At 46.1% G+C, this 13,857-nt stretch overlaps 1 protein-coding gene across 1 annotated transcript in view; it reads right to left on the bottom strand.

The window, feature by feature from the left end:
• The window catches only part of LOC140456994 (heme-binding protein 2-like), a 308,917-nt gene extending 298,036 nt beyond the window's left edge, over positions 1–10,881 (bottom strand). The window contains exon 1 of the mRNA XM_072550883.1: positions 10,819–10,881. The gene's annotated coding sequence lies outside the window, so the exon portion shown is untranslated. The remainder of the gene's footprint in view (positions 1–10,818) is intronic.
• Between the last annotated feature and the right edge of the window lie 2,976 nt (positions 10,882–13,857).

Genomic DNA, 13,857 nt, shown 5'->3' with positions numbered 1-13,857 from the left:
ACCGGACTCGCGTCTAATCCCCAGCATCTGCAGTCCTTGCTTTCGCACAGTAGTCTTTTCACTAGTCCAGTTGAGTTTCTTGTCAATGGTAACCCCCAGGATGTAGATAATGGGGGATTCTGAGATGGTATACTATTGAATGTGAAGGGACAGTGTTTGTATTCTCTCTGTTGCCTATCATTTGTATTGAATATTACTTGTCGGTCCAAGCCTGGATACTGCCCAGGTCTTGCTGTGTTGGCCATGGGCTGTTTCAGTATCTGAGGAGTCGCAAATGGCGCTGGACTTCATGGAATTATCAGTGAATATCCCCGCTTTTGACTTTTATAATGGAGAGAGGGTTTTTGATGAACCAATGGAATATGTTTGGGCCTAGGTTACTACCCTGAGGAAGTCCTGCAAGGTGTCATAGAGCTGAGATAACAGACTAGGTGTAACCTGTCCAGTTTGTACTGGTGTCATTTACCCAGAAACAGTCTTAATGTCGCAGGAGTTCACAACCCTCCCCTTGCATCATCTTTCTAGCATGTCTTCAATTAAAATATACTGTACTCTGACTAGAATGTGGTAATGATCATGATCTCAACATCACTACCTTTTTCAGGTCATATGTTTCAACTTACTTTCTAACTCCCCATATTCTACTTTTAGGACCTCATCCCATATTTTATCCTTTTGTCACTTGGGACCAATGTGTACCATGATTGGCTGTTCCTCCTCCTCCTCCTGTTCCTCCTCCTCCTGCTGGATGTCTTGTAGTCACTCTGACATCCTTGACCCAAACAGCAGGGAAGTGACGTACAATCATGGCATCTCATTTCTTGCCAGAGAAACATCTCTCTCTTCCTTTACAAATGAATCCCTGATAGCTATTGCATCTGCAAGCTCTCTCCTCCTATCTTGTGCTCCACTGTGAACTGTGGGATCTGAAGTATCTCTTTTGCAGGAAATAGTCAGAAGGGGTCCCTGCACTAATCCCCTTATTCTGCTTGGTGGTCACCTATTCCCTTTCTGCCAGCGGAATATGAGCCTGCAGTGTGAACATCTCCCTGTACGTGTTATCCACATTGATTTTGAGTGCGAGCAGCAGCTGAGTATAAACAAACCTGGAAGGCTACAGCTAAGGTAAGACAGTCTATCTTAAAATTACTTACCGGTAGCGGGCAGCGGTGTTTTTCTTTCTCCACACAGAAAGAGCGGGAGCAGCAGGGGGAAGTGATGATGAGCAGAGGGGCAGCCGGGACCCGGAAGCTGGTGTAGCGCAAGCTTACCTGGGTAGATTTTTTTTTCCCCTGTAAAAGCGCACAGGAGACATGGGTAGAACAGGGACAGGATTGGCTGTTGCAGGTTCCAGGGTTTAAATGTTTTAGTAGGGCCAGAGGTGGGGGTAAAAGATGGGGAGGTGTGGCATTGCTTGTCAAAGATAGTATTACAGCGGTGGAAAGGATGATGGATGAAGACTCGCCATCTGAGGTAGTTTGGGCTGAGGTTAGGAATAGGAAAGGTGAGGTCGCCCTGTTAGGAGTTTTCTACAGGCCTCCTAATAGTCCGAGAGATGTAGAAGAAAGGATTGTGAGGATGATTCAGGAGAAGAGTGAAAGTAATAGGGTGGTTGTTATGGGGGACTTTAACTTTCCTGATATTGACTGGGAAAGCTATAGCTCGAGTACATTAGATGGGTCGGTGTTTGTCCAATGTGTGCAGGAGGGTTTCCTGACACAATATGTAGACGGGCCGACAAGAGGTCAGGCCATACTGGATTTGGTTCTGGGTAACGAACCAGGCCAGGTGTTAGAATTGGAGGTAGGTGAGCACTTTGGGGACAGTGACCACAATTCGGTGACTTTTACTCTAGTGATGGAGAGGGATAAGTGTGCACTGCAGGGCAAGAGTTATAGCTGGGGGCAGGGAAATTATAATGCGGTGAGGTATGACTTAGGATGTGTGGCTTGGAAAAATAGGCTCCAAGGCAAGGGCGCAATTGATATGTGGAGATTGTTCAAGGAGCAACTATTGAGTGTCCTTGATAAATATGTACCTGTCAGGCAGGGAGGAAAGGGTCGTGTGAGGTAGCCGTGGTTTAATAAGGAATTGGAATCCCTTATTAAAGGGAAGAAGGCAGCCTATGTAAAGATGAGGCGTGAAGGCTCAATTGAGGCGATTGAGAGTTATAAGGTAGCCAGGAAGGATCTGAAGAGAGAGCTAAGAGCAGCAAGGAGGGGACATGAAAAGTCCTTAGTTGGTAGGATTAGAGGGATTGGATATCCATGGTGAAGATGAGGCGTTGGGGGCCAGGGAAACAGAAGTCTTGGAGGAGGTGGAGGGCGTGGGTGGTGTCTCGAACATATGTGGGGAGTTCCTGGACTAGGGGGGATAGGACAGTGTCAAGGTAGGTAGGGCTCCAGCCCTCCCAATCCCAACCTCACCATCAAGCCAGCGGATAAAGGGGGCGCAGTGGTAGTCTGGCGCACTGACCTCTACACCGCTGAAGCCAAACATGCCCTCCACCTCCGCCTCATCTTCAACATGGATATCCAATCCCTCTACACCTCCATACGCCACGACCAGGGCTTCCAAGCCCTCCGTTTTTTCCTCTCCAGACGTCCCCAACAGTACCCTTCCACTGACACTCTCATTTGTTTGGCTGAACTGGTCCTCCCCCTTAACAATTTCTCCTTTGAATCCTCCCACTTCCTCCAAACCAATGGGGTAGCCATGGGCACATGTATGGGCCCCAGCTATGCCTGTCTCTTTGGCTACATAGAGCAGTTGATCTTCCGTAATTACACCGGCACCACTCCCCACCTCTTCCTCCGCTACATTGATGACTGCATTGGCGCCACTTCGTGCTCCCGTGAGGAGATTGAGCAATTCATCAACTTCACCAACACATTCCACCCCGACCTTAAATTTACCTGGACCATCTCTGACACCTCCCTCCCCTTCCTGGACCTCTCCATCTCCATTAATGACGACCGACTTGACACTGACATTTTTTACAAACCCACCGACTCCCACAGCTACCTGGATTACACCTCTTCCCACCCTACCTCATGCAAAAATGCCATCCCGTATTCCCAATTCCTCCGCCTCCGTCGGATCTGCTCCCAGGAGGACCAGTTCCACCACAGAACACACCAGATGGCCTCCTTCTTTAGAGACCGCAAATTCCCTTACCACGTGGTTAAAGATGCCCTCCAACGCATCTTGTCCACATCCCGCACCTCCGCCCTCAGACCCCGCCCCTCCAACCGTAACAAGGACAGAATGCCCCTGGTGCTCACCTTCCACCCTACAAACCTTCGCATAAACCAAATCATCCGCCGACATTTCCGCCACCTCCAAACAGACCCCACTACCAGGGATATATTTCACTCCCCACCCCTTTCCGTCTTCCGCAAAGTCCATTCCCTCCGTGACTACCTGGTCAGGTCCACGCCCCCAAACAACCCACCCTCCAATCCTGGCACTTTCCCCTGCCACCGCAGGAACTGTAAAACCTGCGCCCACACCTCCTCCCTCACCTCTAACCAAGGCCCTAAAGGAGCCTTCCACATCCATCAAAGTTTTACTTGCACATCCACTAATATCATTTATTGTATCCGTTGCTCCCGATGCGGTCTCCTCTACATTGGGGAGACTGGGCGCCTCCCAGCAGAGCGCTTTAGGGAACATCTCCGGCACACCCGCACCAATCAACCAAACTGCCCCGTGGCCCAACATTTCAACTCCCCCTCCCACTCTGCCGAGGACATGGAGGTCGTGGGCCTCCTTCACCGCCGCTTCCTCACCACCAGACGCCTGGAGGAAGAACGCCTCATCTTCCGCCTCGGAACAATTCAACCCCAGGGCATCAATGTAGACTTCACCAGTTTCCTCATTTCTCATTTCCCCTTCCCCCACCTCACCCTAGTTCTAAACTTCCAGCTCAGTAAATGTTCCCTTGACTTGCCTGGACTTGTCCGACCTGCCTATCTTCTTTTCCACCTATCCACTCCACCCTCTCCTCCTTGACCTATTACCTTCATCCCCTCCCCCATTCACCCATTGTACTCTATGCTGCTTTCTCCCCACCTCCACCCTCCTCTAGCTTATCACTCCACGCTTCAGGCTTCCAATACCTTCCACACTCCTCCACGCCTCCATTTCGGAATGGCAAGCAGTGACCAGTGGGGTACTGCAGGGATCAGTACTGGGACCACAGCTTTTTACAATATATGTTCATGATATAGAAGATGGTATTAGCAATAACATTAGCAAATTTGCTGATGATACTGAGCTGGGTGGCAGGGTGAAATGTGATGAGGATGTTAGGAGATTACAGGGTGACCTGGACAAGTTAGGTGAGTGGTCAGATGCATGGCAGATGCACTTTAATGTGGATAAATGGATGCTTATCCACTTTGGTGGCAAGAACAGGAAGGCAGATTACTACCTAAATGGAATCAATTTCGGTCAAGGGACAGTACCGAGAGATCTGGGGGTTCTTGTACACCACTCAATGAAGGTAAGCATGCAGGTACAGCAGGTAGTGAAGAAGGCTAATAGCATGCTGGCCTTCATAACAAGAGGGATCGAGTACAGAAGCAAAGAGGTTCTTCTGCAGGTGTACAGGGCCCTGGTGAGACCACACCTGGAGTACTGTGTGCAGTTCTGGTCCCCAAATTTGAGGAGAGACATTCTGGCTATTGAGGGAGTACAACGTAGGTTGACGAGGCCAATTCCTGGAATGGCGGGATTACCTTACACTGAAAGACTGGAGCGACTGGGCTTGTGTACCCTTGAGTTTAGAAGACTGAGAGGGGATCTGGTTGAGACATATAAGATTATCAAAGGATTGGACACTCTGGAGGCAGGAAACGTGAGTGCCGAAACAGAGGACACAGCTTAAAAATACGGGGTAGACAGTTTAGGACAGAGATGAGGAGAAACGTCTTCACCCAGAGAGTGGTGGCTGTGTGGAATGCTCTGCCCCAGAGGGCAGTGGAGGCCCAGTATCTGGATTCATTGAAGAAAGAGTTGGACAGAGCTCTCAAGGATAGTGGAATCAAGGCTTATGGAGATAAGGCAGGAACAGGATACTGATTAAGGATGATCAGCCATGATCATATTGAATGGTGGTGCAGGCTCCAAGGGCAGAATGGCCAACTCCTGCACCTATTGTCTATTGTCCTCCTTTCCTGACTGCCAGCCGCAGACAGCGTGCAGCCCCAATCCCTTTCTTTCCGTCTTTCTTGCTGATTTTGGCAGCGCTCCGCTCTCCTCCCCTCCCTGTCTCCTGCCTGCAGGAGACTGATGCCAGGCACAGCGGCAGCAAAAATAACCTGTCGCTGCATTGCGTGCGTGGCACAACACGAGTGCAGAGGGGTGACTTGAGCAGCCCCTGCTGGCGGAAAAAGCCGACTGCACCTGGTATTCCCAGGCGGTCTCCCATCCAAGTACTAACCAGGCCTGAGTCTGCTTAGCAGACTCAGGCCTGGTTAGTACTTGGATGGGAAAGAAAGGGATTGGGGTTGCACGCTGTCTGCGGCCGGCAGTCAGGAAAGGAGGACAATAGACAATAGGTGCAGGAGTTGGCCTCTAACTCAGCACCACCTTCCTATCCTGCAATCTTCTTCCTGACCTCTCCGCCCCCACCCCCACTCCGGCCTAACACCCTCACCTTTGCCCCCTTCAACCTGTCGCATTTTCAACGCCCCTCCCCCAAGTCCCTCCTCCCTACCTTTTACCTTAGCCTGCTTGGCACACCTTCCTCATTCCTGAAGAAGGGCTCATGCCTGAAACGTCGATTCTCCTGCTCCTTGGATGCTGCCTGACCTGCTGCGCTTTTCCAGCAACACATTTTCAGCCCTCACGTATCCCAACAGACTCCGCTGCTCCCTGGTGACCTCATGACCTCTCCAACTAACACCAGGAACTGAAGAAATGGAGTTGAGAGTATGCAGAGAAATTCTTCTGTTTTAAAAGCATCAAAGTTTATTTGTCTGCATTCTCTAGACCCCATTTCTTTCTCCACAGTAAAAACTAATGTAAAATATTAATTTATTATCCTTCCCATCTCCTGGGATTCAGCACAAAGGAATATTGCTTGCAATTCTGGTCTCCTCCCCATTGGAAAGATGTTGTGAAACTTGAAAGGGTTCAGAAAAGATTTACAAGGATGTTGCCAGGGTTGGAGGATTTGAGCTATAGGGAGAGGCTGAACAGGCTGGTGCTGTTTTCCCTGGAGTGTTGGAGGCTGAGGGCTGACCTTATAGATGTTTACAAAATTATGACGGGCTTGGATAGGATAAATAGACAAAGTCTTTTCCCTGGGGTCGAGAGGGCATAGGTTTAGGGTGAGAGGGGAAAGATATAAAAGAAACCTACGGGGCAACTTTTTCAGCAGAGGGTGGTACGTGAATGGAATGAGCTGCCAGAGGAAGTGTTGGAGGCTGGTACAATTGCAACATTTAAGAGGCATTTGGATGGGTATTTGAATAGGAAGGGTTTAGAGGGATATGGGCCGGATGCTGGCAGGTGGGACTAGATTGGGTTGCGATATCTGGATTAGTGGTGCTGGAAGAGCACAGCAGTTCAGGCAGCATCCCAGGTTGGGATATCTGGTCAGCATGGACTGGTTGGACCAAAGGGTCTGTTTCCATGCTGTACATCTCTATGACTCTATGATTTATGACAAAGACAACCTCCTTGATCTTTAAGAAGCCCGACCCTCTCTGTAGTTACCCTCTTGCTCTTAATGCATTTGTAGAATCACTTTGGATTATCTTTAACCTTCTCTGCCAATGTTATCTCATATCCTCTCTTTGCCTTCCTGATTTCTCTCTTGAGAATGCCCCATGACTCTTTATATTGATTAAGAGATTCAGTTGAACCAAGTTGTCCTTATCTAAAATAAGATTCTCTTTTATTCTTGACGAGAACCTCAATACCTTTATTCGTACATTGTTCCTTCATTTTACCCACCTTACTCTTCACTCTAACAGGAACAAAATGTCTCAACTTTCATCATCACCCTCTTGAATGCCTGCCACTTGTCAGTCATCCTTTCACCTGTCAACACTCTATTCCAATGAACTTTTGAAAGTTCTTATCACTTAGCATTAAAATTTGCCTCACTCCAATTCAAAACTTTAACCTTTATGGAAGGCTTAGCCTTCTCCATAACCATTTTGAAACTAATAGAATTGTGATGGCTCGACCCAAAGTGTTCCCCCACGTTTACTTCAGTTTCCTGCCCAGCCTTATTGCCTGAAAGAAGCTCCAATTTTGCTCCTTCTCTCGTAGGAGCAACTGCATATTTATGAAGAAAATTCTTCACTATTCAGTCCTTTAACACCGTGATAGCCCCCATCAATATTTGGAAAATTAAAATTCCCTATTATTGCAACCTTATTATGCATACATTTATCTGAGATCTCCCTCTACATTTGTTTTTCAACTTCTCTCTTGATATTGGGGGGCCTACAGTACAATCCCATCAAAGTGATCTTTCTATTTTTATTTTTAATTTCTACCCATATATTTTCGCTTGATGATTTTTCAGAAATATCTTCCCCAGTTCCATGTTAGTGATGGTTATGTCTGCAGGAAGTGGGTTTGGTTGTGAATCCTATCAGATCACATGGATCAGTTGTAGCAGCAGTTAGAGGCAATGAGGAATTTGCAGGAACTAATGGGTGTGATGTATAGCAGTTGTAGGAAGGGAGAGAAAACCGCAGATACAGTCAGGTAGATGGGTTACCTCCAGGAAAGATAAGAGAGAGAGGCAGGTAGTGCAGGAGTCTCCTGTAGCTTGTCCCATCTCAAATATGTATGCTGTTTTTGAAAAGGTCAGGGGGTGATGGACTCTCAGTAGAATGTAGCATGAACAGCCAGGTTTCTGGTACCGAGACTGGCTCTGATATAATGAGGGGTACGTCAGGTTCCAAGTGATCGATTGTGATCAGGGAATCTCCAGTCAGAGGCATAGCCAGACATTTCTGTGGCCAAGATAGAGACATCAGTTACCTCCCTGATGCCAGGATCAAGGACATCTCAGAGAAGGGGCAGAATATTCTCAAAGGAGAGAGAGAGAAAGAGACCAGCAGGGGGTCATTGTACACATTGGAACTAACAACATAGGAAGACAAATAGACGAGATTCTGAGGAGAGAATATAGGAAATTAGGCAGGAATTTAAAACATAGGGCCTTGAGGGTAGCAATATCTGGATATTCATGGTGCCACACCCTAGTGAGAGAAGGAATGGCTGAGGAGCTGGTGCACGGGAGAAGGGTTCACATTTTTGGATCATTGTAATTTTTTCTGGGATGGAGGTTACTGTGTAAGAAGGACAGATGCACCTGAATTAGAAGGGGACTAATATATTGGGGGGAGACTTGCTAGAGCTGCTCGGGAGGAGTAAAGTGGGGTCACATGGGATTGAGGGAGATAGTGAGAAAGCAGATCACTCTGAAACTGGTGCAGTTGAGCAAAGAAGTGAGTCAAACAGACAGGACAGGCAGGAAGGAACAAAACAGAAAATGAGGTAGGACTGATAAACTGCATTTATTTCAATGCAAGTGGTCTAATGCTGATGACTTAGGACATGGTTAGGAATATGGGACTGGGATCTCAAAGCAATTACAGAGACGTGGCTGAGGGATGGACAGTTTAATGTTCCAGGATACAAATCCTCTGGGAAGGATAGAAAAGGGGATGGAGACCGCTGGATAGAGAGAAGGGGGAGTGGCATTTTTGATTAGGGATAATATTACGGATGTACTTTGGGAGGATATTCCTGGGAGTACGTCCAGGGATGTTACTTGGATGGAAGTGAGAAATAAGAAAGGGATGATCACCTTCGACCCTCCAATAATTAGCGGAAAATTGAGAAACAAATTTCTAAGGAGATCTCAGTTATCTGTAAGAATACTAGAGTGGTAATGGTATGACATTGTAACTTTCCAAACATAGACTAAGACTGCCATAGTGTTAAGGGCTTGGATGGATAGGAATTTGTTGAATGTGAACAAGAAAATTTTCAGATTCAGTCTGAGAAAGTACCCACTAGAGAAGGAGCAAAACATGGGGAGCTTTTGCCCGAAACATCGATTTTCCTGCTCCTCAGATGCTGCCTGACCTGCTGTGCTTTTCCAGCACCACTCTAATCTAGACTCTGGTTTCCAGCATCTGTAGTCCTTGTTTTTACTAAGGAGCAAAACATGACCTACTCTTGGGAAATAAGGCAGGGCAGGTGACTGAGGTGTCAGTAGGGGAACATTTTGATTTGATTTGACTTATTTATTTTCACATGTACCTAAGTTCAGTGAAATGCTTTGTTTACGAGCAGCGCAGACAGATCATGGTAGGCAAGGACATACAGGTCATAGCGTTAAAAAAGAACTTGGATAGAAACATACAGGTTAAATGACACAGGGCGTACACCAGGCAAGATTAACATTAGCAAGCTCAGCATGATTTGAAGGTAGAGAGTCCATTCATCAGTCTAATAACAGCAGTGCAGATGATGTTCCTGATCCAGTTGGAGCCTGTGTTTAAGCTTCTGTATCTTCTGCCTGATGGAGGAGGTTGTAGGAGAGCATTGCTGGGGTATGATGGGTCTTTGATGATGTTGGAAGCCTTTCCGTGGCAACGAGCCGTGTAAATGGATGGAAGATTGGCTTCCATTTTAGGGCCAGTGGACCATAATCCTATCAGTTTTAAAACACTGATGGAAAAGAATAAAGTGGATTTAAAAGAATTGGAGGAAGGCCAATTTTGATGGCATTGAGCAAGTACTTTTAAAAGTTGATTGGAAGCGGATGTTTGCAGGTAAAGTGGCTGGAAAATAGAAATCCTTCAAAAATGAGTAAACAAAGGTCCAGAGACAGTATGTTCCTGTTGGGGTGAAGGGCAAGGCTGGTAGGTGCAGGGAATGCTGGATAACTAGAGAAATTGAGGCTCTGGTCAAGAAAAGAAAGAAGCATATGTCAGGTATAGACAGTAGGGATTAAGTGAATCCCTAGGGGAGTATGAAGGCAGTGGAACTGTACACAAGAGGTCAATCAGGAGGGCAAAAAGAGGGTTTGAGAGAGCAAATAGGGTTAAGGAGAATCCAAAGGGATTCTACAAACACATTTAATGGTAAGGTACTGGGGAGTGTTGCTGAACAAAGAGACCTTGGAGTGCAGGTTCATAATTCCTTGAAAGTGAAGTTGCAGGTCGATAGGATAGTGAAGAAGGTGTTTGCTATGCTTGCTTTTCTTGGTCAGTGCATTGTGAACAGGAGTTGGGAAGTCATGTTGTGGCTGTACAGGACATTGGTGAGGCCACTATTGGAATGTTGCATGCAATTCTGGTCTCCCTGCGATAGGAAGGAAGGTATGAAACTTGAACGGGTTTAGAAAAGATTTACAAGGATGTTGCCAGGGTTGGAGGGTTTGAGCTATTAGGAGAGGCTGACTAGGCAGGGGCAGTTTTCCCTGGAATGTCAGCGGCTGAGGGATGACCTTATAGAGGTTTATAAAATCATGAAGAGTATAGTGGGTGAATAGCCATGGTTTTTTACTGGAGTAGGGAGTCAAAAACAGAGGGAATAGGTTTAAGGTGAGAGGAGGAAGATTTAAAAGGGACCTGAGGGGGCAACTTTTTCAGAGTGGTGCATGTGTGGAATGAGCTGCCAAAGGAAGTGGTGGAGGCTGGTACAATTACAAAATTGAAAAGGAATCTGGATGGATATATGAATTGGAAGGGTTTACAGGGTGTTCTGGACAAAACCAAACCACTTGGCAGGCAGCCAAGACCATAACCTTGCAATGTGATTCAGTAAAATTACCTGGAGTGAGGTAGCTAGGTTGACTGATGAAGGGCTGTTGCCTGTAACATCGATTTTCCTGCTTCTCGGATGCTGCCTGGACTGCTGTATTTTTCCAGCACCACTCTAATCTAGACTCTGATCTCCAACATCTGCAGTCCTCACTTTCGCCTACCAGGTTTGAAAACAGACAAAAAATTATTCACAAGAATACAGTATGAAACACAAAGAACAGAGTAAAGAACCCCTACAGAACTCAGTCTATCCAAACTAGACTAAATTATGCTGTTCCGAATATACACAACAGTCCCAATAAGCAAATCCCTTCGAAACACAGTTTAAAAAAAGGAACAGATGCTTTCAGGCTGAAGTTAGAAGGGCAGAAAAAGAGAGAGCCTGTTCACACAGTCTCCTGCTGAACTCCCAACTAGGTTTGGACTGACCTCAACTGCTCAGCTAGGGAGTTGACCGCTCCCTTTCTATTACACTTCTAAACCATGACCACTTTGGCCTGAAGTCTCATCTATTTGCATGTAAACAAAGAGGCCTCTCAATGCTGTTTAATCTCTGTACTTAACCAGGCTAATTGGCACCGGGAGCAATTACGACCCCTCTTTAAAAAACCAAGTGCATACACCAACCGTCGCACAGAGCAACCGTCGCACAGAGCAACCGTCGCACAGTCCATCGCACAGACCAACCATCGAACAGAACAAATATCGAACAGACAAACCATCGCACAAACCAACCATCGCACAGACCACCCATCGCATAAGAACTATGGATTTTGAATCGAGGGATCAAAGGTGGGTCCCCCATCAGATCTTGTGCTGGCTCAGCCATTTCCAGTTACGGGTAATATTTATCCTTTTTATAAGAATTGCTTCAGTGATGAGTCAGGGGCTTGTATCATCTACACCAAGAGTCAGCACGAGAGTATTCCAGTGAAGTGCATTTAATATGGTTTGAAAGTGAATCTTCACACCTGTAATAAATCAATTTAACTTAAACAAGTCTGGGTGGTGAGTGGATTAGAGGGAAATGTGCAGATGGTGGTGATCCCCTGTTATCTGCTGTCCTTGTCCTTTGAGATGGAAATGGTCGAGGGTTTAGAATATTCTGTCGAGGAGCTTTAGTGAGATTCTGGAGCACATCTTGGAGAGTATTCCATCACACTCCTGCCTTGTCTCTTGGACAGGCTTTGGGAAGTCAGGAGGTGAGTTATTCACTGCAGAATTCCTAGTTTCTCACCTGTTTTCACTGAATTTCAAAAGACAATGGTTAGATTGTCTCTTATTGGATATATATAGGTTACTAGGGGTTGCATGTGACTTAGTGATCAGCTCTACTTTCTCAGAGCAGAAACAACCTGGGTTTGATTTCACTCCTTGGGGCAGGAGTGGAGTTTACGCATTCTCTCTGAATTTTTATGAATTTCCTCCGGGTAACCCGGTTTCCTCCCACAGTCCAAAGGTGAATAGTTTAAATTGCCCAGGGATGTGCAGGTGAGGTAGGTGAGCCGTGTTAAATGGAGGGTTACAGGGGTAGGTAGGGGGTGTGATTGGGTGGGATGCTGTTCAGGGGGTTGTTGTGGTCTCAATGGGCTAAAAGGCCTGCTTCCACACTGTAGGGATTCTGTGATACTTCTGATAGACAACCTGTTTCATTTATTACCTCCACCTTTATGGATTCTACATCTTCTGATTTCAGATCATTTCTTGCGATCCTTACTATTCTATCACATACCAACAATGGCTACCCCATCATATTCCCCCTCACCCCTTGCCTGAGGCCTGCTGACCCTCAGGTATAACTCTACACCAGCAGCCACCTCTGTCTAATGGGAGAGAACAGCCTCTGGGACGATGGTGACTTTCACTGTAACTACAATACCATGGGAAATAGGAACAGGAGTGGGTCATTCAGCCCCTCGAGTCTGATCTCCCATTCCAAAGGATCAGGGATTTGAAGAATACACTACAATAGATGGGAAAATAAGTTGTAATGAAGAAATTGGAAATTTACAAACGAATTATCAAAATTTGACAGATTGGAGTTTAACTTGGTTTAGTGGAATGTTAATCGTTTTGAACAGAGGTTAGAAAGACAATTTGTTGTCTAAATACAGAGAAACTTCAGAGTGTTTTGATACAGAGGGGTTTGGACATTATTCTGCATGAATAGCAGAAACTAGTGTGCAGACACTGCAAATGGGAATTTTACATTTATTACAAGATGAAAGTAGGAAGAGGGGCTGAAACTGTACAAGGCTGGTGACTGCACCTGGAGTGTTGTGAAACTGAAAACCATTCAACACACATCAATCTTTGAGCCACCCATGTGACTCCTTGCCTTTACATTAGCAACATCAGTTTGCCTGGAGCTCAGGTACACTGTGAGCCAAACACCCTCCGTTAATGCAGGATCAATCCTCTAAAATAGGAGAATTATTACCTTCAATCTTCAATATGTCAACACATTTGTTTCAGTAAAATGCAGAAGTTTTTATTGAATATTAAATTCCTGATATGATCATTGACCTGGATTTCCCTCAGAGTGAGAATTGAACAGGAGACTGAGTGTTGTGATACATCACCCTCTTTATTTCACAGTGAGAAAACATTCCCAGCGAGAAAACATTCCCAGCAGTTAGAAAAATGCAAACACTGCCTCAAAGACAATAGCTACTTCATTCCACACAAGAAGCCTGTGAATGAAGGGTTGTTAACAGGAATCATATTGGAATAAATCGTTTCTTCAATTACACATTCAGTCAGTCTATATATAGGTAGAGCTCTCAGGGTGGGTGGGAGGAGGTCTGAAGCTGAATTTTATTCTAACATCAGACTCTGGATTCTGATTTCACGTTGGGATTCTTTCTCCATTTTAGGGGTCAGTTTGAAGCTGTGTCATTCCTGGTTCCCAGAATCTTCCACTTGTCTTTCCTCACCAGGATCCAGCTGTTTTCTGAACCTGCACTGACCTGAGTAAAACTGAACTGGATTGAGAAACAACCTTTCTCCTCATTCCCAGCACAATGTCCAGTGTCTGATCATCAGG

The sequence above is a fragment of the Chiloscyllium punctatum genome, chromosome 3 (genome assembly GCF_047496795.1).
Source record: "Chiloscyllium punctatum isolate Juve2018m chromosome 3, sChiPun1.3, whole genome shotgun sequence".
Taxonomy (NCBI): domain Eukaryota; kingdom Metazoa; phylum Chordata; class Chondrichthyes; order Orectolobiformes; family Hemiscylliidae; genus Chiloscyllium; species Chiloscyllium punctatum.
The sequence above is the reverse complement of the archived record's forward strand: the minus strand, read 5'-3'. Positions and strand labels throughout refer to the sequence as shown.